At 40.6% G+C, this 23,726-nt stretch overlaps 2 long non-coding RNA genes across 4 annotated transcripts in view; one reads left to right on the top strand and one right to left on the bottom strand.

Moving 5' to 3' along the window:
* Positions 1-23,726, top strand: part of LOC131519237 (uncharacterized) — a 154,266-nt gene that overhangs the window by 120,938 nt on the left and 9,602 nt on the right. The window contains exons 1-2 of one of the 2 annotated variants that reach the window (XR_009265543.1): positions 20,390-20,770; positions 20,941-21,073. The exons of the other annotated variant lie outside the window; for it this stretch is intronic. This is a non-coding gene — a long non-coding RNA (uncharacterized LOC131519237). Of the gene's footprint in view, positions 1-20,389; positions 20,771-20,940; positions 21,074-23,726 lie in introns of those variants that run through there. 2 annotated transcript variants of the gene reach the window in all.
* LOC131519240 (uncharacterized) overlaps positions 12,424-23,726 on the bottom strand; it is a 48,903-nt gene continuing 37,600 nt past the window's right edge. The window contains exons 1-3 of one of the 2 annotated variants that reach the window (XR_009265547.1): positions 14,880-15,141; positions 14,654-14,740; positions 12,424-14,273 (exon numbers count right to left, since the gene is read on the bottom strand). This is a non-coding gene — a long non-coding RNA (uncharacterized LOC131519240). Of the gene's footprint in view, positions 14,274-14,653; positions 14,741-14,879; positions 15,142-23,726 lie in introns of those variants that run through there. The other variant, XR_009265546.1, reaches the window with a different exon arrangement.

Below are 23,726 nucleotides of genomic sequence, written 5' to 3'. Positions count from 1 at the left end.
CACTTAGATAAAAAATGTCTTTAATCAAATCATGTCTTAGGAGAGTCACTAAAGCCTTAGCCATTGACAAACATTCTAAGAATGATGGAAAGTCAGCAAAGGCCATTTGCTGATGAATTTAAGCTGTCTCTTCATAAGAAATTTTTTTTTTCAGTAATTAACAGTTGGCAGTTTCCAAAACTGTTCCCTCTAAGTCACAAAGAACTTTTCTAAACCACAAAAACAGATAAATTTTATTTCTAATGAGAAACTTTGGATTATCATTCTATTCATATGTCCAATGTAAGCTATGTCATTTCCATAAACTTATTTTTGTGCTCTGGACTTGCCAAGATAATATATTGTCTCCTGTTTTCAAATTCTTCTGAGCTTGGAAAAGTGATGTCTACATGGCTCATTAAAAGTGTACTCAATGAACTCTTGTTGTTTCAATGCAGAGTTTCTCAACCTGAGCGCTATTGACATTTGGAGACAGTTCTTTGCTGTGGAGGCCGACCTGTGCGTTGTGGGATGGTTAGCAGGATCCCTGGTCTCCACCTACTCAATGCCAGTAGCCTCTCCCAGCCGTGACAACCAAAAACGTCTCCAGACATTGCCAAATGTCCTGTGGGCGGCAAAATTGCCCCCGGGGTGAGAATCACAGTTTTAAAGTACTGTTTTCTTCCAAATAAGAAGGCATTATTAACTCATTATTTTTCTTTCTCTTTATTCTTTACCAATAATACTAATAACCATTCATTGAACAGTATTTAAAGCCTCATAAGAAAAATCTACCACAATAAAAATAATGAAGGAATACATTTCATGCAGAAATTGATTTTTTTCCCTTTTCCTGATTATTATCCTAGTAATATTATGTCTTGCCCCAAACTCTTTGCTTTATCAGTGGAGACACAGACTTGCAGCTAGAGCAAAGGTGCTTCTATAGGGTGACTAATAAGCTGGCACAGTGTAGTCCAGGGATTAAGGGAATGTCCTACTAGCATCAGACGCCTGGGTGCCTATCCTGGCCTAAACACTTCTGTGCCTCGATTTTTCTCATCTGGAAAATGAGACGATGACAGTACTCATTAAGCAGTACTTAATCAGGTTTGTGGTAATATATAAAAAGCACTCAAAACAAGAGTAGAACTATTGTATGTACTTATGCATTCATTAGGTGGTATTAGTTACCTGTTATTAAGTCATTTGCCAGATCACCCAAAGATTTGCTATCTTGGCCCTGGCTGCTGCAGCAAAGACTTCTAATCAGTAAGCACAAAACTATCATTTCCCTTAACCCTGAATTCTGGGGGGGCTTGGTGGGTTCTGCCTTCCAGCAGCACTCTGTAGGTGAATTACTCTGCAGCTCCCATAACTCTAGGGACATGTTCACCACATTTTTTTTAAAGATGATGGGAATTGATTTTTATCTTTAATTTTTGCTTACAAATAATTCATCTGTTAGGAGAAAAATAACAAGCTCCAAAGGGAAAAAGCAGACACCAGTCTGTTCCCACATTGCCTTGGGTTAAAGAATAAGAATTATCTACCACCAATAAGCTTAATGAGAAACAACCTTCAAGTTGTAATTTCAATAGGCTATAAGTTGAGGTCTAGCTCTACCCACTGTGGTGGTCTCCTAAAATTCCGAGTTAAATACTGTCTCATTACTCTGCCATATTAGTTGGGACTCTTTCTGATGAAAGTGACTAAAACCCAGTGAAAACTAACTTAAGGGGGGAAAAAGGGAATTTATCATCTCTTGCAACTTGGAAGTCCAAGGGCACTCTGGCTATAGATGGAGCTGAATCAAACTCAAGTCTTGTCTTCAGTTCTGTCTCCAGGCTCTGTTTTCCTCTCTCGTGCCGGTTTCATTCTCTCCAAGTGAGGATTCATCTCTTACCAAAGTGAAGGAATAATAAGGAAAAAGCATGTTGAGAAGTCCAAAGCAATGGCTACTACACTAGATAATATCCTGATTTACACATAATTGTTAATAAAGAAATAGGCTAAATAGAGGCCTGCTCCGTTAAGAAATCCAAATTCGACCCACTTTTCAGAGTCTAGAATAATTGCCACCTCTGCCATGAAGCCTTCTTCGATAACCTCACCCCTAGCAATTACTACTTTATGAAAACACTAAGGCACGTACTGTCTAGATGGCTTATTTTGCAAAATAGCATGAATCGCTTTGTATTATTAACTATATGTACAAAAATATGGACATATACGTTTTATATCTCCAACCCGATTCTTTTTTACAACCACAGTTATTTTTCCTTATTATAAAAGTTGCACTCACTTCAAATTGTACATGGCATATTGAGCAGTCATATTTATTGTAGGCTTCTCCCAATCGTCCCTGCCCTCTGCCCACGTGATGGTAAAAGGATTTTATTTAAAGCATAAATACACGAGGACAAAGAAGGAAAAGCAACAAAACATGGGAAGCTGGAAAGCCAGTGGTAACTGACTTATCAAAGCCAAGGAACTGGGACAGATTTGGGAGAAGCTCAGAAGAAAGGTGGTCTGTGCTATAGAATCCCAGAAAGACTTAGGTAGGAGAAGTTCCACATACCTCTGAAAGTGGGGTGGGGGTGCTGAAAACTGAAGTCTTGGTTGAATGCCCAAGTAAAAGCACTTTCTCACAGGGGCGCCTGGGTGGCTCAGTTGGTTTAAGTGTCTGACTTCAGCTCAGGTCATGATCTCACGGTTTGTGAGTTCAAGCCCCGCATTAGGCTCTGTGCTGACAGCTCGGAGCCTGGAACCTATGTCTCCTTCTCTCTCTGCCGCTCCCCAACTTGTGTTCTGTCTCTCTATGTCTCTCAAAAAATAAATAAATGTAAAAAAATAAAGCCACTTTCTTGCAGCAATGAAAGGCACAGCACAGGGAATACAGTCGAGAGGACTATGGTGGCAGATGGTAGCCATGTCAGTGGTGAGCATAGCACAACACACAGAGCTGTTGAATTACTGTGTTATGCACCTGAAACTAACATAACACTGTGTGTCAACTGTACCTCAATTTTTTTTTTAAAGCCCTTTATCCGCCAGCCAGAACTCTTCTCTACCCAATGGAGGAGTGCAGCTGCCCCTCCCCAACCTAAGCAGAAAACCAAGCCTCCTCCTTGAAGAGATAAAGCCGAGAGACTCAGGCATCAAAGTCACCAGGCCCAGTGGGGGTCAAGGACGTACAATCAAAATCAAGGACACCAGGCCCCGATGCAACTCCATCCCTAACTACAGCCACAGGAATGCTGCCATTGAGGCTCTCGTGAGTTGAACATTGACTACACACCAGCCACTGTGCTGAACATTATACGTGCATGATACCACGTCTAACCCTCGGATAAATCCTATGAGGCAAGTACTATTTTGGACCTTAAAATCCTTTAAAAAGGAAGTAAAACCAAAGTTTATATAACTGGTTAAGTTATAACAAGATTAAGTAGCTGGTGGAAAACTCACAACTAGTAAGTGTCAAAGCCCAAATTTGGACCCCAAATCACTACCCTACGTGACCCCCCATTTATCAACTCATTTATTCATTTATTCATTCAACAAGCATTTGCTATGTGGCAGATACTGACACATGACTTGTAAAGATAAATATAACATATGGTCTGTATCCCCAACAAGCTCTCCTCATAAAGAGGGCAACAAATCAATAAAAGCGTAACGGCTACATTGAACAAGTAGGTCTCCAAACTGGGGTTAGAGTAAGGATTCTATTTCTCTCAGCCAGTGATCTGACACTGTTCTGTGGCCCGTGTCTTCCCTACATGGAAAGTAGATGAAATCTTGGGCAGATTCCATAAACTCTCTTGAACACACTTAGTGCAAAGTCGCTCTGTCTCTGTTAGTCACAAGAGCAGTCTGATTTTAATTCACTGATCTGAACCTCATTCAGAGTTAAAGCCTCTCAGCTCCCCAGCTGGAGAACAAGCAGTGGGGAAGAAGGGGCATGGTGAGCTGCTCCCCTCTCTGCCTTGTGCTGCTCCTCCTCTTCTGTGCCCTCCCAAATACTGTCTCTGGCTCCCCCGGGGATGGAGGGAGACCCAGAGGGTAAACAAGAGGAGGTTTCTTAGCTCTCCAGTACTCTGATGATCTGGCAGCAGTGTTCTCTGACCTTGGAGGGTTTTAGAGGTGAGTGTTCCTATGATGGGGCTCTTATGTGGGATTTCAAGATACCCCCCCTGGAGCCTTCTGAATAGACCACTTGACACAGCCAATGCTTCTCTTCTGGCTTCTGATCTCTCTCTCTCTCTCTCTCTCTCTCTGCCCTAGGCCACCCAGAGTCACACCCTCTATCTGAGTAACTGCTCTCTTCCGGCTATCTTCCGGGTTCAGAAAAGGCTCCAGGCTATTTTGCTTCTGGAGAGTCGCATGTCCAGTTCAATGAGAAACTTTTACACCCTCTTGCCAGTCATCGTGAATGAAAGTGCAGCTTATTCCCCATGAAGACTGTTTCTCTCTGTTCTGCCAGCTGGCAGGTGACTCTAGCCCCAGTCCCTTGCCCTCAGTGTGCTCTGGCTCAGAACCAATGCCTGTCCCTTTGCCCCCAAACCCCATGGCACTTCTGTGTTTTTCCAGAATGGTCCTGTTGAAGGCTACTTGCTTGACAACGGAGACTTGAGGGGTGGTAGCTCTTAGGCCTCCCTCTCGATTATTGCACGTATTTTGACTTCTAGAACATTATGCCTACAGAGACAACTCATGTTTTTGCTTTATTTCCCACTGAGGTCATATTCTATCTTTAGAAATGCATTCTATGCAAAATATAAAAAAAAAAAAAAAAGACAAGCTCAGAGCCATGGTTCCAAACACAGGACTATGTAGCCCCTGAGAAAAAGAAAACCTCTGGGGTCTTGTTTCTGATGGCATTTGTCCTTATCAGAAGTCACTTGAGAATTATTTGTAACTCAAAAGGTGGGTAAGTGTCCCACACAGCAACAACTTTCCAGACAAACAAAATTAGATCTAATTGTCAACATCTGAATTGCACTCACTAATTCTTTACTTGCATGTCTTGCTTTTGATAGATCATTTGGAAATAATCTTATCCCTGATGCTAGTTGTTTCTCCCAGACACTAACAAGCACATGGATGTGTATTATTTTCAGAGAAGTGTGGAACTTGGTGTCTCCTGGAAAGACTCATAAAAATTCTGAGAGAAATAATAGCTCAGCCATGTAAATCCAGGCCATCCAGTTTGGTTCCTCTTTGAATAATTACTCAATATGTCCCACAACTTCAAGGCTAAGGGGATTATTCCTTCGACATCACTGTCTCACCCTTATATTTCCTTAATTGGATTCCCTATTTCCTATAATATCAGCCTTTACCAAACATTATGATAATCCTATTTGCTTTCAATGGGATTATGAGATTTTTCTTAATTAAACCCCAAGCAAACTTCAATACTCGAATCTCACTGGAAAACACAGAAGCTTCTTATGAAACAGTTTCTAAATGCCCTTCCTCTTACCAGACATGTTTGTAGAATGGTATCAATCACAAAACCCACAAATCACATGGCCAAAATAGTCCCAGAGTGGGTCATCCAAGTCTGCTGTTGCCCTATAGGAAGTTCCCAGAATGAGGCTTAAATGCTGGTTTCTTAACATCCACACCACCCCCCACACCCTCCCCACACCCTCACATCCCCCCCCCCCCCAGAAAGCCAACCTGTCACCTTTGTCTCGGCATCTCCTGAGCCCCCCCCCCCGGCAGGCCTGGCGCGTAGTAGGCCTTCAATAAACGTTGACTGAATTGTTTTATTGAATTTTAAGTAAGGACAGCCAGACCTCTTAGCAATCATGACACAGATGTTTTGCACCTCTTTTTTTTTTTTTTTTTTAGTTGGCTCACAATCAGCAGTTGTTTTATTGCTCTTACAATAAAAATTAAATCAGAGGAATCACTCACAGAAGGAAGTGGAGCTTGAGTGATTTAAGGCCACTTCTTGTCTCTCCCTAGCTCTGCTTTGGTCTTCTACCGAGAAACTCTGCCTTTAGCTTTAAGAAAGAAAAAGAAAAGGAGAGGAGGAAGGTTAGAAAGATTGGGTCACCTTTTCAGAGGAGGAAAGAAACAGCACTATTGTCATAAACTGCAGGAAACATTTCTTGAACCTACTAATTTGGGTACAAGTACAGGATCAATGGAATGGAAACCCTGCTTTGGAGAGGACAACCTATGAAGGGCAAAAGGGGTGTAGCATCTAACTTGCTGGGACTGACTTTTTTTTTTTTAATTTTTTTTTTCAACGTTTTTTATTTATTTTTGGGACAGAGAGAGACAGAGCATGAACGGGGGAGGGGCAGAGAAAGAGGGAGACACAGAATCGGAAACAGGCTCCAGGCTCCGAGCCATCAGCCCAGAGCCTGACGCGGGGCTCAAACTCACGGACCAAGAGATCGTGACCTGGCTGAAGTCGGACGCTTAACCAACTGCGCCACCCAGGCGCCCCGGGACTGACTTTTTTAAAAAGAGGTCTACACTATCTAAATAATCCTACAATATGACGTTTATAATGTAAAAGCAGAACAAATTATTGTTTACTTTAATGTGTTGAAAATGTTCATTTTAAAGCGTATATTAATTTGAGGGGAAAATGTATGATAGAGTAGGGTTGAATTTTATGATTTTACATAATTCCAGGTATCCTTGTATAATCAATGTATGTTTATGACTGTTTTATGGGACTCAGGCATGTTTTTACTATGTTAAATTATTTTCGAGGATTGCAGTTGTAGCTTTGTCTTTTTGACATGTTATTGATCATGACTATAATTTATAGGATACTGAGTCCTTGGTCAGTCCTCATTTACAACATTGTTGTTAGAGGAGAAGATGTTCCATTGTAGGGAAGATGTGATTTCTAACAACATAATGTGGCAAAAAACGAGACTGACTATAAAATCTAGGAACATGTATTTATGGCTACAAACTGATAACAGGAACCGTCTTAAGAAGAAGAAGACTGACAGGTTGTAGGATGGATAATCAGCAGAGGCTCTCAAGAGAAAATAGGCCTCAATCTGTTATTTAAAGGAAAGGAAATAGAGTGAAGGCAATAAGCTGTCAGTAGTTATAATCATCGTTATTTAACATCTGTATCGGGGGCGCCCGGGTGGCTCAGTGTTAAGCCTCCGACTTCGGCTCAGGTCATGATCTCACAGTTCATGGGTTCGAGCCCCATATCAGGCTCTGCGCTGACAGCTCAGAGCCTGGAGCCTGCTTCAAATTCTGGGTCTCCCTCTCTCTCTGCCCCTCCCCGCTCGCACTCTGTCTCTCTGTCTCTCAAAAATAAATAAACGTTTAAAAAAATGTTTTTAACATCTGTTGAACAGAAAGTGTCTTATTGTTTAGGCCAAGTAGCCCTCCTCTGTCTACTCCAGTTATGCACACCAGGTAACAGAACACTCCAAGCCTAGAAATGTGTATGTAAACGTGTTTGTTTTCCTTTGTAATGTAATAAATCTGATTGCTTGCCTACCATGACCCAGGCACATCCTGTGTGTTGGGGAATATAAAGACAGTTGTAACTTGGTCTTTGTTTTCAAAAGCCTCCCAATCTGGTAGGGAAGACAGACCAGGAAATAGTGCAGTAAGGTCAATGCTATAATAGAGGTAGTGTTGGAACACAAAGAAGTGGATATTAAATTTATATTTGTGGGCACAAGGAAGTCTCCTCAAGAAAAAGTATGTGGCCTCTCCAAAAAGAGGCCACACTGATCCTGCTAGGCCAGCCAAGGGCAAGTGGCCCCCCAAAATGGGGGCAGCCTCAGCCCATCCTGCTACTCTGCCACATGGAAGGGAAGAGAACATTTGTCCCAAAGACACTGCCCCACAGAGAAAAAGGTTCAAAGCCACTGCGTTTCCTCCACCAAGGCCCCCACTCCCTACCATCATGGCCCAACTGGACGTTCCTGTTGTCTCGTTAGTGACAGACTTGTCCCAGAGCCCGTCCCCTGAAATAGCCAGACAAAACAATGAGCTCCTTCCAAGACTTAGAGGGTGGGTTTTGAGTATATGATGTTTGGAGAAGTGGCTACATTGTACCCCACTCATGTCTTCGGAAATAAAGGGGTTGGGGTAAAAGGTCGGGCCCCTTTGCAGTACCCCACCACTGTCCCAGCCTCCTATTTCCTGTCCAATTCCCATTCTGAGTCCATGACCCAGCTAGAGAAGCCTTATCTCTACTATTATTTTTTTTAATCTCTCTATCTTATACAAAGATCAAGACTCTTCAAACCTAGCCAAAAATGTGGTATCTTTGTTCTCTGGCTCCACTTCCCTTTCCCCTGCCTCTAGCTGGCCAAATTAGAGATTGGGCAGTAGCAGGTTTGGGGGCAGGGGAGGTGCAGGGAGACATAAAAGGAGAATATATTTTTTGAAAATCTAATATTTAACCCCCCTTGAGCTCATGGCTTTGGTTGTCTATCTGATGAGGTAGTTGCTGCTATCCAGAATTGCAACTGAAAACTCTTCACAGCACGGTTGAAAATTGAAGTCATTTCTACCACTGAGATACATCATGGGTTAAACAAGTTTTCTAGGGGGTGACCTAAAAATTAAACACCAGTTACCATCAGAGAGGGAAAAAAAGAGCTCCAAAACCCAAACTTTATTTATATGTATTGTACAGATGATTTTGTTAATATGCAGTCTAATATGTTTAATCTTGTGAATTTCCAAATGCACATGCTAATGATTGGTATATCCATCGTTTCAAGAGTTTCTTGTTTCTATCATATTATAGATATGCTTAGATTATCAGGAATATATGATTTCTTTGCTTTCGCAACCTAATTTTCCATTCTGGCCAGTCTCCTGTGGGTTTTTTAATGATAAGCCAGGAATCTTTTTTGGGTGCTTTTTCTCAGTGACACCATGTAGTGGCCACATGTACAAGCATAGGTATCTCCGGTGGTCACCCACTTTAGGAGTAGATCTCTAGTGGACAAACCCAGTATTTACAGTAGCTGCTGCCACACAGCCACCAAAACAGCTTTTAAGTGACTGCTCCTCTTTACAGGACCCATCTGTCTTCCAAGCCCTACGTGGTATGTTGGAGTGCCCCAGGGTTCAGTGCTCTGACCTCTTTCTTATCGATTTATCTGTCTGCCTAAGTGAGTTCATTTAGCCCCAGGGCTTTTAAGATCCCAAACTTCTAACTCCAACCCCAGCCTCTCCTGTGAACACATCATGCTCATGTCTACTGTCTACTTGAAGTCCTCACTTGGAAGTGTCTTAAACTTCAAATATACAAAATAGAACTCCTAATTCTCTACCACCGCATGAAACACGCACGCACACACAAAACATGCCTCCCACAGTATTCCTATCACTAAAAGGCAACTCCATTCATCCAATTCTTGCAATTTCTCAAGCCAAAAACCTTGGAGTCATCATTGACTCTTTCTCTCACATCCAGTTTATATCCAGGATCAAATGATGTTTGTCCTTAACTCCACCATTGCCCTGAGCTGCCATCCAAGCCACCGCCACCTCTCACGTGGGTTATTACAAGAGCTAACTAACTGGCCTTCTAGCCTCCACCATTCCTTTCCCACAGTGTATTCTCTACAGACCAGTCAGAGTGAGTTCCCCAAAATGTTAAGTCTGATCAGGCCAGTTCTTTGTTCATAATACTCCATGCCTTCCTACCTCACAGAGTAAAACCCTTCACCATAACTTACAAGACCATGCATGATCTGCCCTTCCTTAACCTTGAAGTTCTGACCTTATCTCTTACCTCATATCCCAGTCCCCTCCACTCTCACGTAGTCCCAGTAGTTCTAACTATACTGACACACCTGACATAGGGGAAGTAGCTTCCCCGTGATGGTTGTGCTTGCTGTTCTCTCTGCCTGGAATGTTCTTCTCCGAGATAACCTTTACTTCAAGTTTCTGCTCAGATCGCACCTTATCACAGATGTCCCTGACCATCCTACATAGAGAGGCAAGCCCTCTGCCCAGTTTTTCTCTATTCCCCTCACCCAGCTTTATTTTTCTACGTAGCACTTACTGCCTCCTTAGAGACAGGGAGGCCAGTTAGACAGCTATTGTAATAATCTCTGACATATTATACATTTTTGTATTTGTCAACTGTCTCTCCACACTACTCAGTATACTCCGTGGAAACAGGAACTTGGGGTGTTTTATACTCTACCCTACCCACAGCAACTAGAACAGAGATTGGCACAGAGTTGGTACATTTTAAATACTCATTGAATAAATACAAGAAAAAATGTTTTAGAGACCTCGGGATACCATGTTCCCTAATGGTTGGCCACATGGTCTCTGGCTATAGCTGCAAGATATTCCACTGGAATTGCCTACTTCAGCCCAAACAGCTAATGATAACCTGGGTATCATGGCCAATATTGGTAATACATCTGGAAACATTATCCCGCCCTGACTCCCACCCCTGGAGGGCCTGAACCTGTAATATTACATGCAGCTTTAGCTGTTATAAGCTCAAGAAATATCCAAATAAAAGCAAGTACAAAGATCCAGGAAATGGAGAGGACTGCCAGAGAAAGTAGGACATTTCAGTCCAGGAGTGACGAAAGATGAGAGAATATGATTACAATTTAGAAAATCATAATATTGTGATCAAGCCCAAGGTGAACTTGTATACCAAGTCAAAGATACAACAGAAACTAAAGGAGGGAAACTCGTTAAAACTTGGAAGGTAGAATGATGTGATAGAAATTTCACTTGGGCAATGAGATAGGGACACCTGAGTTTAAACCTTAGGTCTAGCTGCATGATCTTGGACATGAACTACTATGAACTAGAACTTGTACATACAAATAAGATAATGGTACCTGTGCCATAAGTACCATTATGAAAAGAATGTACATACAAAACACATGGCAAATGCTTATTCCCTTCCTGTGATGAGGAAAATATTAGGATAAGTGAAAGGAAGTTCTAAAGCAGAAGACAAGCTTAGTAAGTTTTGTTATAGGATGAAAAGAAATAGGTAAATAAATACAAGTAAGAAATATATGTATTATATTCATTCTGCATTTTATAATCATCAGACTATTTTCACTGACTTCATCTCCTTTGACCTCATAAGCTATCTTATCCAGTAAGAAAGGTAGATGTTATTAAACCCATTTTACAGATGAGGAAACTGAGGATGGGAGGGGTTTTTTTTTAAGTCTTTTTAATACAAGCTTGGTGATCCTCCCATAAGTCAGGGCCTCTTTATAGGATTTAAATCACTTCTCAGAAAAGCTTAGTCACATAGGGAGACTCACTACGGGTGATTAATGAAAACAAAGAATTCTGAGGTTTTAGTTTGTAAGTGGAGTCAAGAACTACCACACAGTTTCTCAGCACACCTCACAGGCCTGTTACGAAAAAATCCAGCTGGATGGGGCCTGGATGTAATTCTCCCGAGCAAGTTTCTCAATCCACTGTTTGCTGTCCTTAACTGGGCATGAGTGCAGTCCACCCATGAGATATGCCCATGGACGTCTTCTTCCTGCCTCTGGTTTGGGAGGGCATGTCGTTGTGCATTCCCAAGGGTGGAGGGCAGACTTGGGAGGCCTGGGTCTTCAGTCACAATAATCCCAGTTACCAGAAACAGCTAAACCAAATTTATAACATATGTTTCCACAGCCTCAAATACCCACCATTTGTCCCATGACCTTCTGTCTTTAAACAAATGCCAAACAAGGAGATTCAATTATTCAGTCAGTCTAATAAGGAATTGGTTTATGCTGAAACTCAATGCTAAGTTTATGTAATTTTACACTGTGGGTCACACTGAAAACTTTATGCAAGCTTGTAGCTGCCATCAAGGAAGATTCCTACCTTTCTTTAGAGTTAAACTAGTTTCCAGGCAGAACTGATCCTCAAAAAGAGAAAAAGCCAATCATACCACACCAGTTTTGGGAATGAAAAACAACAGAGAGATAGCATCCATTCATCTGTGCAACAAATGTTTACTGTGCTCTTTTGAAGTGGCAAACACTGTGCAAGGTATTGGCACTATAAAATGGACAAGAAACAGTCCTCAGGGTCTTGTGGGCAGTTAGACACAGAACAGTCGGAATCATTTACAACATAATGTAATAAATATTATGATGAAAAGAATTATCAGCTGCAGTGGGAGTTTATGCTATGTGATTATGGAGTGTTGCTAGGAGATACCACCTCCATAGTTAGGATGATCCACTCATCCCAGTTAGCCTGGGACTTTCCTGGCTTCCCTGACAGTCCAGTCCCGGGCAAAGTGGGATGGTTGGTCACCCTACCTATGATCCTAAACTAAATAAATAAATAAATAAATAAATAAAAAGTTAATTTTGCTCTCCTTGAAAACAACCAAGACAGTCCAGTCCCGGGCAAAGTGGGATGGTTGGTCACCCTACCTATGATCCTAAAATAAATAAATAAATAAATAAATAAATAAATAAATAAATAAATAAATAAAAAGTTAATTTTGCTCTCCTTGAAAACAACCAAGCTTATTCCCCGGGGCATATGGGATCAGAATAACCTCATCAGCCTGAAGACTCAGCAGTCCATGGAAAAATTGAGGTCTTTCGTGGCTCTGCCAGAGACAAACGAGAGTCAGTCTGACATGTTAATAGAGCTCATACATGGTTTCCCTGGCCCTTGACTAGAGTCATCTAGTTAACCTGCCTGAGCATTTGTTTGTTCATCTGTAAAACTGTGGTAGATACGGCATTAGTCAGGATAAGCCAGATTCTACTGCTAAATCTTAGTGGTTTATAATCCCAAAAGTTTATTTACTTTGCAAGTCAGCTGGGGCTAGCTATGCCGCTCATCTTCTGCCTCCGGAAGCCAGGTGAATAGGGCAGCCATCGTCTCAACCCTTGTCTGTCTCCGGTTCAAAGGCAAAGAGAAACGTTCTCCCTACTTCAGAAACATTTTCTCACCGTCCACTAGTCTTCCCTAAACCGATGCTTTTGGTTGATTTTAAGCTTTTTTGTTGTTGTTGCCACAGCAGAACCCAGCCTATTCTGACTGATGGGGATACACACTGGTGCAGACGTGACTCACAAAAGAAGTGAGATTAGTGAAGTTTGGTACCCTCCTAAGGGGTGGTGTGAACACCCTCGAATGCTGTCTCAGGTTACTCATATGAACTATCCTGTTTTCAAAAACCAAAGCTAGTGCTGAGGTTAAGGGTAGGGTTAGGGTGTTGCTAAAGATCAACATTCCTGGTTTGCCCTTCATACAAACTTGTAAGTTTATCACAGAGAAACACTTTTTCCACAGCCCAGCCGTGGTCCCACCCAGCTATTCTTCTGGCAAATAATGAGCAGCTGGTCACAGGGCCAGAACATACGGTTGGCACAGCAATGCCTCTCCCTGCTACTGGAAACACAACTATGCTGCATCATTCTTGTGTGTTTAAAATGGGCTTTTGAAAGCCACTAGATCATTTGGAACGTATTTCTCATGAGTTTTATGACATTTTAACTCTACTCCCCTCCGTTTGAGTTTCACTGCAAGTTTCCTGTTCGTGCTAAAGATAGTCATAAACAAACTCTGTGGTCTGTATCTCAAAAAGGGAAACATATGTAAAGTCCAATTATCATCGCCTTTCTCGGAGAAGGGAAGAGCTCTGCTTCCTAGAGGGTCATGTGCATTTGCAAATTCCCCTCTGACAGACAATAAATGGCACATCTGAACTGATGGCCTCTCCTTTTCAAAAATCTTTCAAAAGATTCCGGTGGAGAGCTACAACATCTGATTACAAAGTCAGTGGCAAAAAGGGTTTTCCTCTAGGGATCGTTCAGCAGGAGTTTCAACGTGGCTGAACTTTTATATAACTGAAGTCATCCATTATGTCCTGATGAGCTTGTGCATAACATACTGCCTAAGTAACTGGGACATCAAAAAGTTCTGACCTTTTAGTTAAGTGAAATGAAATGTTTCTCTTAGTCTGATGATTGAATGGGTCCCTTTAAAAAAAAAAATCATAAAAGTTTAATCCTATTTAGGTGAATCCCATTGTGATCTTGCTTGGAAATGAGTTATCCTACAGCATGAGTTTTATAGTGACTGATTTCCTCTTCTGTTCAACATAGCAATTACTTAGCTGTGTTCTTATGTATTAAACCGCGTTCTCTAGGGTTCAGTTTAGTTAGTTTCACTCCTGGTGACACCGGGAATGGAATTTCAGCATAATCTCCTGAGGATCCATGGACAGGAAATTGTCCAATGGCGAAACTCCAGGGAGACAGCAACAGACTGGCTTGCATCTGAAGTTGAAGACGTTGGATGGTGGGAGCCTGGAAACAAGCATAGAGGAAATGGTTCCTGGAGATAGAGGGAGAGTCTCCCAGGCAACACTCAGTTCAGGAACTAATTACCTTTCTTACTGAAATCCCTAGAGGTCTATTAGGTCCCTCCTTTGTTCATGGGCAGACTCACAGGCAGTGGGAATTCGAAAGGAGACATTTTATGGATGGTATTCTCAACACCACTCTGAGTACAGTGTAAGGGACTGCACAGCCCCATGGCCTGCGCTGCACAAATCTGTGCAGTCCTAAACAGGAACAGAAAAGGCACTAATATTTCCCCACACGGGAGCCTCAGATCCCTAAGTTTCCATTAAAGGACTTCGGGTAATCAGAAACTACACACAAGATTCAAACAAAGTCTCGGGTACTTGTTGGTTCCTTCACCGAGTGTTCATCACGTTCAAGTTGCTCTGCTAGGCTCTGGGAATTCATCAGCAAATGAGACAGCCCGAATCCTGACAGAAAAAAGCTCAAGCTCTACTCCAATTGTCCAGCATTATACAACTACCTTCAACATCATTTAATTAAAATTCTGGTAAATGTTGCAAAAGAGAAATATAAGGCATTAGGAGAGCATATAACAGAGAACTTTACCTGGTCTGAAGTTCAGGGAAGACTGCTCTGAGGACATGTTGCAAAAATTGAAAGCCACTATAAAGGATGAGTTTTAGTTAACTAGTTAAAGAGGTGGGGCGAGAACATTACAGACAGAACAGGAAATGCAAAGGTGAAAAGGAGAATGGCATTCTAGGGACAGAGAGACAGCCAGGTGGCTGGAGTAGATGCTGAGCAGGAGAGGAAAGAACAGGCTCTGAAGACTGTCAAGGGTTTGGGACCTGAGCTGGGAAAGAGGACATGATTGACTGTTATTGTACAAGTAATGTAAGTTGTATTGCTTGTAAACAAATAATAACTCAAATAAATCACATAACACAGGATGATAGGAAAAACTCCTTGAAAGTTTCCTTTAACCATCTACCCTCCACCCCAACTCATAGTGGTTAAAAGTAACCACTGTGAACAGTTTTGTGGGTGAATTTCCAGACCTATTGCTATAAGTATTTTAAAGGGAGAGTTGCTTTGCATTTTACTTACATAAATTATACTATGCATATTATTGTGAAATTTTTCTTTTCATTCAGTAATATGACTCAGAAATCTTTCCATACTTTCTGTATTTGCATCTACCTCATTCTCATATTTAACTATTCTTCTATTAGTGGACCTTTTTTCAAGATTCCAAGTAGTATGGCAAAAGACTCCCAGGAGTATCGAATTCTAAGCCAGCACTAAAGTCTCCCTCTCCCACTCTTAACAATAGAAATTCTCTGCCAACTATGATCAAAATATTTTAAACTATATTATATAGCTCAGCTCAAAAGAGGGACAGGACAACCCACAGGTGCCACAAACATGGAGGGCAAGCAAAGCCAGAATGGGGCTATCAGTCTTGGTCAGAGGCCCAAGTGTCTAAGGCCTGAGGTTTCCATTCACGCAGCAATAGGAGATTCCTCCTGTATCCTGCAGGAGGGCATAAGCAAGAACTAAGCTCTGCAAGAAGCTGGGATTGTCAAATGACCATTAAAGAAAGGACCAGAAACACATAGTCTACCAACCCAGAGTAGTCATGATAAAGCTTGCCATAATCCACAACCACTCTTGGAAGAAAAAATACCACCTTGTGGAGTTGAAACTTCAAGCTAGTACCGTATGTAGGTTTGTAGGAACCCCAAGGTAAGAAATCAGCATAGAAACCTCCACACAGAAAACTATAAAACATTACTGCAAGAATATAAAGATCTCAATAAATGGAGGAGTGTACCATGTTCAAGGACTGGAAAACTCAATATTGAAAAGATGTCAGTTTTCCTCAAATCTATAGACTCTGTACAATTCCAATTCAAAATCCCAGCAGCTTTTTTTCATGTGGAAATTAAAAAGCCTATTTTTTCCATAAATTTATATGGAAAAGAAACAGGCCAGAAATAGTCAAAACACTTTTAAAGAAGAACAAGATGGGAAGACTTATTCTACCAGATATCAATTTTTTTTTTTATGTTTATTTATTATTTTGAGAGAGGGAGAGACAGAGCACAAGCAGAAGAGGGCACAAAAAGAGGGAGACACAGAATCTGAAGCAGTCTCCAGGCTCTGACCCATCAGCACAGAGCCTGATGTGGGGCTCAAACTCACAGACCACAAGATCATGACCTGAGCCGAAGTCAGACGCTTAACCAACTGAGCCACCCAGGTGCCTCATATTCTACATTCAGACAGTACTATATTGGTATTATTTCCAGGTGAATTATAGATCTAAGTGTGAAAGTTAAAACAATAAAGCCTCTAGGATTTAACACAAAAAGCATATCTTTGTGAGTTTGAGGCAGGAAAGAAGGAAGAAAAGAGCAAAGGAAAGAAGGAAGGAAAAAAGGAAGAAAGAAAGAGACATATATATGGGGTCATATGCAGCAAAAACAAAGGCAAAACCGAAAGCAAAACACCTCTGTTGGGAGATATCCACAGCTCAAAAGACACATGACTCCAAAAATGGAAAGTAAAAAACACAACACTCTGTAAAGCTCTCAATAAAATTACAAATCATATACTGATACAAATGCTCGATTGGAATTGCATCAAATGCATAGATTATCTTAAAGGTAATTCGCATCTTTAGTATAATAGGTAACTTATTAAGTATTTACTATGTGCCTGGCACTGGGCTAAGTGTTCTAAACAGATCATTTCGTTCATTCATTCATTCATTTATTATTTAGTCAGATTATTTTATTCATCTCTCATCCTTGATATAGGAATTAGTGAATATTATTGCTCTCATTTTACAATCAATCAAGACTGATTTACAGTCAAGTGAAGTGACTTTTCGGAGATGACCCATGAGAGAATTGAACGAAAGGGGATTCAAACTCGAGCAGTCAGACCTGAGACTCCTCACCACGTTAGACCTTCTGTGTGGAAACATGGAGTGTACTTTTGTAGGGTCAGGTGTTATTTTTCTATCCTTTAATCAGTCCAAAGTTTTTTCTTTAATATGAAGTTACATATTTTATTAAGTTTTATGGTTTTTGATGCTACTGTGAATAAGAGCCTTCTTTCCATTACATTTTCTAAATGTTGGCGATTGGGAGATCTGTTGATTTTCTTAAATCTTCTATCTGACTACTGAGTGGTCTTACTCGTTTTTCAGTTGATTCTCTTGGATATTCCAGCCAGTCAAGGTGTATGTAAATAAGGAGGTATGTAAATAATGATGGCGTTCTCTCTCTCTTTCCCCTGACTACCTCTTTTGCCGATATTTGTGCATTTTATGGCAAAGGGAAAAGTTCATAATGTGGTACTGTTGGGGAGGGGAGTCAGTGCATTCCAGGCAGCAGGAACTCTGTTGTGAGCACAAGGTTATGAACAACTTAACCAATTCCAGAAATTAAGAGTAGTTTAACATGACTGTAGGGTGGGTGCAGATGAGGACAGCAAAAGATGGTAACTTGAAAGGGAAGACAGAGGATCTTGTAGGATGACAAGCCATTAAAAGACCTTCAGCGAGGATGTGGTATAAGACTTACATTTTCAAAATACCACCAAGTCAGCAGTGTGGAGAACTGAATCAGGAAGGGAATACTGGAGAAAAGGAGACAGGCAAGGAGATCATGACAATAATGCATACAAGGGAGGAGCCACCCATGGAGTAATAGGAAAAGGGTGTGAATTTATGAGAATGGAGTCCCTACTCATTCAGCCTCCTTCTAGTCATGATCTTGAACCAGTTACTCAATCTTCCCAGGCTTCAGTTCTTCTAATCTGTAAAATTAGGATAATACTACCAACCTGGCATGGCTGTGAAGTTTAAGCAAGATAACGTGTGATGTGCACTAAAAACTGGTAACTCTTTATTGTGGAGCTAGACAATGGCAGTGAGAATGAAGTTGAGGTCACTGATTCAGGAAATACGTATCCATCACAGTGCCATGCCAAAGCCATCACTTCCTTTTGTGAGTTATCAGGAAAGATAAATTTTGATGTCTAAGTTATTGGGGAAGATAAAGCTGTGTGTTAGCACCCTTTCAGCCACACCCCAAGTTCTATCTCTCTTGTGCTCTTTGCTTTCTCTTCTCCCTGCCCACACCCCACCCTTAAGACTGCTGTGGGGATTGGATTTATATCAGGACACAGCTGAACTACATGGCTCAAAAATTAGTTTGCCAACTCAACAACAACAACAACAACCCAATTAAAACACGTGCAAAGGGCTTGAATAGACATTTCTCATTTCTCCAAAGGAGATATGCAGATAGCCAACAAGCACATGAAAAGATATTTATCGTTAGGGAAATGTAAAGCAAACCATAATGAGGTACTACTCTATATCCATTAGGATGGCTATAATTTAAAAAAAAAATGAAAATAATAAATATTGGCAAAGATGTGGAGAAATTGGAACCCTTGTCCATTGCTGGTGGGTATGTAAAATCACTGTGCAAAACAGTTTGGTGGTTCCTCAAAAAGTTACACGTAGAATTACCATATGACCCAGTAATTCTACTCCTGGCTGTATACTCGAAAGGATTGAAAACAGTATTGAAACAAGTATAGGCACATGCATGGTAGGGTCTGAATGTTTGTATCTCCCCCCAAATCACATATTGGAATCTTAATATCCAATGCTATGATGTTAGAAGGTGGGACCTTTGGGAAGTGATGAAGTTATAAGGGGGGAGGGGCCTCATGAATGGGGTTAATGTTATAGAAGAGATCCACAGAGCTCCTTAGACCTTATACCTTGTGAGGATATAGGAAGCCTATGAGCCAGAAAAGGACCTTCACCCAACCATGCTGACACCCTGGTCAGAGACTTCCAGCCTCCACAACAGAAAGCAACAAATTTCTATATTTATAAGCTACCCAGTCTGTGTTTTGTTTAGCAGTTCAAATGAACTATAACAACACAGGTTCACAGGAGCACTATTCACAAGAGCTAAAAGGTGGAAACAACCCAATGTCTACTCATATAATGACAAACAAAATATGGTATATACATATAATAGAATATTGCTCAACCATAAAAGGAAACAGAGTACTGATATATGCTACAACATGGAAAGCATTATGCTAAGTGCAAGAAGCCAGACACAAAAGATTTATTATATGATTCCATTTATAAAAAATAAGCAGAATAGGTAAATCCCCAGAAGAGACAGAGCAAAGATAGGTAGTTACCAGAGGCAGGAAGGAGGGAGAATAAGGGGAAATTACTTAATAGGTATGGGGTTCCCTGGGTGGCTCAGTTGGTTGAGTGTCTGACTCTTGGTTTGGGCTCAGGTCATGATCTCAGAGCTGGTGGGATCGATCCCCATGTTGGGCTCTGTGTTGATGGTGCACAGCCTGCTTGGGACTCTCTATCCCTCTCTCTGCCCCTCCCCCACTCATGCTTTCTTGTCTCTCTCTAAATAAATAAACTTAAAAATAATTAAATAGGCATGGGGTTCCCTTTCAGGGTGATAAAAATGTTATGGAACTAAATAGAAAGGATGGTTGCACAACGTTGTGAATATAATAAAATGCCCAATGCACTTTGAAATGGTTAATTTTATGTTAATTTCACCTCAGTGACATAAATAAGTAAAATATATTTTTTTAATTATTATGAAAGCCTCTTCATAATAATTCACTTTCATAAGAAAGTGAATGTGATTAGCTGCTAGAGTTCACTTCCCTCAAGTCACCAGTGAATAAAATAAAAGGTAGATTATGTTAAACCACAATGGTACCCATTCTGGTCAGAGCATTAATTTTCAGGCTTTCTTTATTGTTTCACAACACGAGTATCTCTAATGAGAGCAGTATAATCTCCTACTGATGTCATTACCTTTAACTAGATGAATACTGCATGGGGACCCTTATTTTTTCTCTCCATTGTCTTGTCTTTTCACACACACCCTGAATACTCACAGCCTTGGGCTAGTTCAGGGGCCTTCTGGAGGCAATTTTTCTCCCTTTGAGTTGCTGGGTTTTTTTGGGGTTTTTTTTGACTGTGAAGTCTTTAAAAGTCCTCAATACTGCTCTATGAAATTATTATGTCTCCTTATGTCTAGCCTATATAAGCTTCATGAGGGCAGGAATCATGCTGCTTTAGTTTACCACTATGCCAAGCACATAGCACAACAAAGAAATTTAGGTGCGTAGATGCCCATCTTGGCAGACCTGGGTTTCTCTGTGGCTGTCACAGCACTTGAAGAAAAAAGTCTGATGGATAAATTGGTTTTTAGTTTTAACGTTTTAACTCTATCATTATCCTGTGTTCATAGGAAAGGAGACTGACTACAAACCAGCAAATGCTTCTCTAATATTACCATTCTCCTCCACAGTCAAAATACCACCTTGGCTCCCTTACCAACTGATAAAACACATGCTGTTTCTCAGCCTCTTCCACCTGCAGCTTTCCGATGCTGCTCGTTCATTACCACCTGAAGGTAAAAATTCTAGGATATATTAATTCAACATGGTTTGAAAAGTGAAATAAATTTTCACTTGTTTCTTTCTACTCAGAATTCAAATAGTTTAATTTGTTGTATTTAAAAAAAAAAAAAAAAAAGACAAAGCATTAAACACCCTCTCGCTTCACTTTTTTCTTTTATTCAAGGTGCCTCACTTTTGTTCAGTTACTGACTTCCCAGTCAATGTTGCCAGAACTAGAAGCTGCAATTGGGCTATTTTGTTGCTCTACATAAACAGAGCCTTAATCTTGCTTTAAGGCTCAAAGAAAGACTCTACAGGTAATAATTACAGACAAGGGTTGTCCCCCAAGAAAAAGGTGTTTTGACACTGTTAAGAATCACCATGTGTAGCTGCCTCCTCCTATGTCAAGCACAATACGTGGGAAGAAGACCAATTTACTAGTCAGAGAGTTTCAGGTTTAAGTCTCAGCTCTGCTACTTACTGTATGAGCTTGAGCAAGTTATTAAACAGCTCTGAACATCAGCTTATTAACCTGAAAAAATGGAAATGACAGATAATTCATCGAGTTGTTGTCTGCATTAAATACGTTATTGTATTTAAAGATTACCTGATATATAATGGGCTCTCAGTTAACAGTCATTATCATCATTCTATGCCAGATTCGTCTTATTGGGATAAAATTTCATTTGTCTCTTGTTTACATACATGCATGCACAAGCACACAAGCATCTCCTCACCTGAATTTCAGGCTTATCCAATAGTAAAACTGTCAAAATAGAAAAGTAAGGGGCGCCTGGGTGGCTCAGTGAGTTAAGTGGCCGACTTCCGTCCAGGTCATTATCTCACAGTTCGTGAGTTTGAGCCCGGTGTCAGGCTCTTGACTGACAGGTCAGAGCCTGGAGCCTGCTAAGGATTCTCTGCTAGGGGATTCTCTGCCCCTCCCCCACTCACACTCTGTGTCTCTCTCAAAAATAAATAAACATTAAAAAATTTTTTAATAAAAAAATTTTTTTCTAAAAGAAAAGAAAAGTAGGAGAGGGGGATCTAGGTGGCTCCATCATTTAAGCATCTGACTCAAGCTCGGCTCAAGTCATGATTGCATGGTTTGTGAGTTCCATGGAATTCTGTCTCCTCTTCTCTCTGCCCCTTCCCTGCTTGCACTTTCTCTCCCTCTCAAAACAAATAAATCAACTTAAAAAAAAGAAAAGAAGACAAACTGTATAATGTACTACAGCCATAAAAACAGGCGTGTTTGTGGGGTTTTTTCCCAAAAATTCTTAATCTATATGAATTCTGTAAGTCCACACATGTCTGTATTAATTTTACCCATATTTGCCAAATGTTATCCAATTTTTGATGCTGCTTTCCTTGTCACAATCCATAATTTCCACAAATCTACGCCTGTGTTTCCATACGTATGTAGATCCCAGTGAGAAACGAAACCAGATGTAATGAAAAAGAGCATCAAGGAATGTATTATTCAAATGCCATCTGATTCCTGGGAGACTCAGAAATTATTTTCATAGTAAAATGAATTTAAATCGGGGCGCCTGGATAGCTCAGTCGGTTGAGCGTCCGACTTTGGCTCAGGTCACGATCTTGCGGTCCGTGAGTTTGAGCCCCGCGTCAGGCTCTGGGCTGATGGCCCAGAGCCTGGAGCCTGCTTCCGATCCTGTGTCTCCCTCTCTCTCTGCCCCTCCCCCGTTCATGCTCTGTCTCTCTCTGTCTCAAAAATAAATAAATGTTAAAAAAAAAATTTTTTTTAATTAAAAAAAAATGAATTTAAATCAATTCAATAACTAGTTAGACAATGCCTACTACATTCAAGACACAGGAGAGATCCAAAGACAAATATGATACAGACTGTGCCTTCAAGCAGCTAATAGTCTAGTAAAAACCTGATAATATCAGCCATATAACAGATCTGGTTATTCTAACAAATCCCTCATCCCACCATAGCCTGTTCGGTGCATCTCACAGAAATCGTTCAGACAAAATCAGTTGGAAACAGTACAAGTAATTTTCTAGATTCTTTGGGCAGATAATCTTGTGTTAAAGGAAAACAAAACATAATAAAGGTTTCTGAATTATCTCTTGTGGCTGGCTCTGTTGTTTGTGTTCACCAGGTAATAACTCAATTATCCTTTTCTATATAGACGGGACCATTTTATGTGAGACTACAGCAGAGAAGCTTTGGCAAGATTATTTGCACAAGGAGGTATTTCCTTATTTGTACCAAACACGATGACATTTAAGCAACTCAAAGGAAATAAATTTTTACAGTGTGTTGAGTATTCTGTGCTAAGAATTCTTATGTGGTGCACTAGGTAAATTACATGTAAAATAATTTTCCTTAAGAAACAGAATGTTCACGAAGATACTGTTGTTGAATTTTTTTTTCATCAAAAAAGGTTAATCCAAAAATTGACCTTGTAAACAATACCAGCACACTATGAACCAGACACTTGCAAATCACTGTTGCTCTCTGGTATGCTAAGCCCTCTAGAGAGGAGAAGGACTGGAACATCATTTCCTCTCTACCACTAGGTAACTATTAATAGTCCAGCATTCTAATGAAAACCCTAGTGACCTGGAACAGTTAATGTGCCTTTCAGTGTCTTATTTATACCCCAAGAATAACTCAGCATCAAATCCAAGATGTATACGCATTTACACACACACACACACACACACAGAACTCATGGACTTATCCCAATTATTATGAAAGCCAGAAAGAATTACATGGTCTATATTCCTTTTGATTCTCACATTATAGAGCTGATGATTAAGGACATAGCAAAATACTGAAGTTCTACCAAAAATACCTTTAGGAAAATGATAGACCAAATTTTGGAGATAATTAAAATCCACTAAAAGAAAAATTACAGCATTCCTCCCTTAAAAACTTAATGAAATTCTAAGGTTATGTCAGAAAGTGAAACCAGCTGCATGGAAAATATAGTCTGAAAA

Source organism: Neofelis nebulosa, chromosome 8, assembly GCF_028018385.1.
Source record: "Neofelis nebulosa isolate mNeoNeb1 chromosome 8, mNeoNeb1.pri, whole genome shotgun sequence".
Classification (NCBI taxonomy): domain Eukaryota; kingdom Metazoa; phylum Chordata; class Mammalia; order Carnivora; family Felidae; genus Neofelis; species Neofelis nebulosa.
Note: the sequence above shows the minus strand (reverse complement) of the source record. Positions and strands in the feature narration are given on the sequence as shown.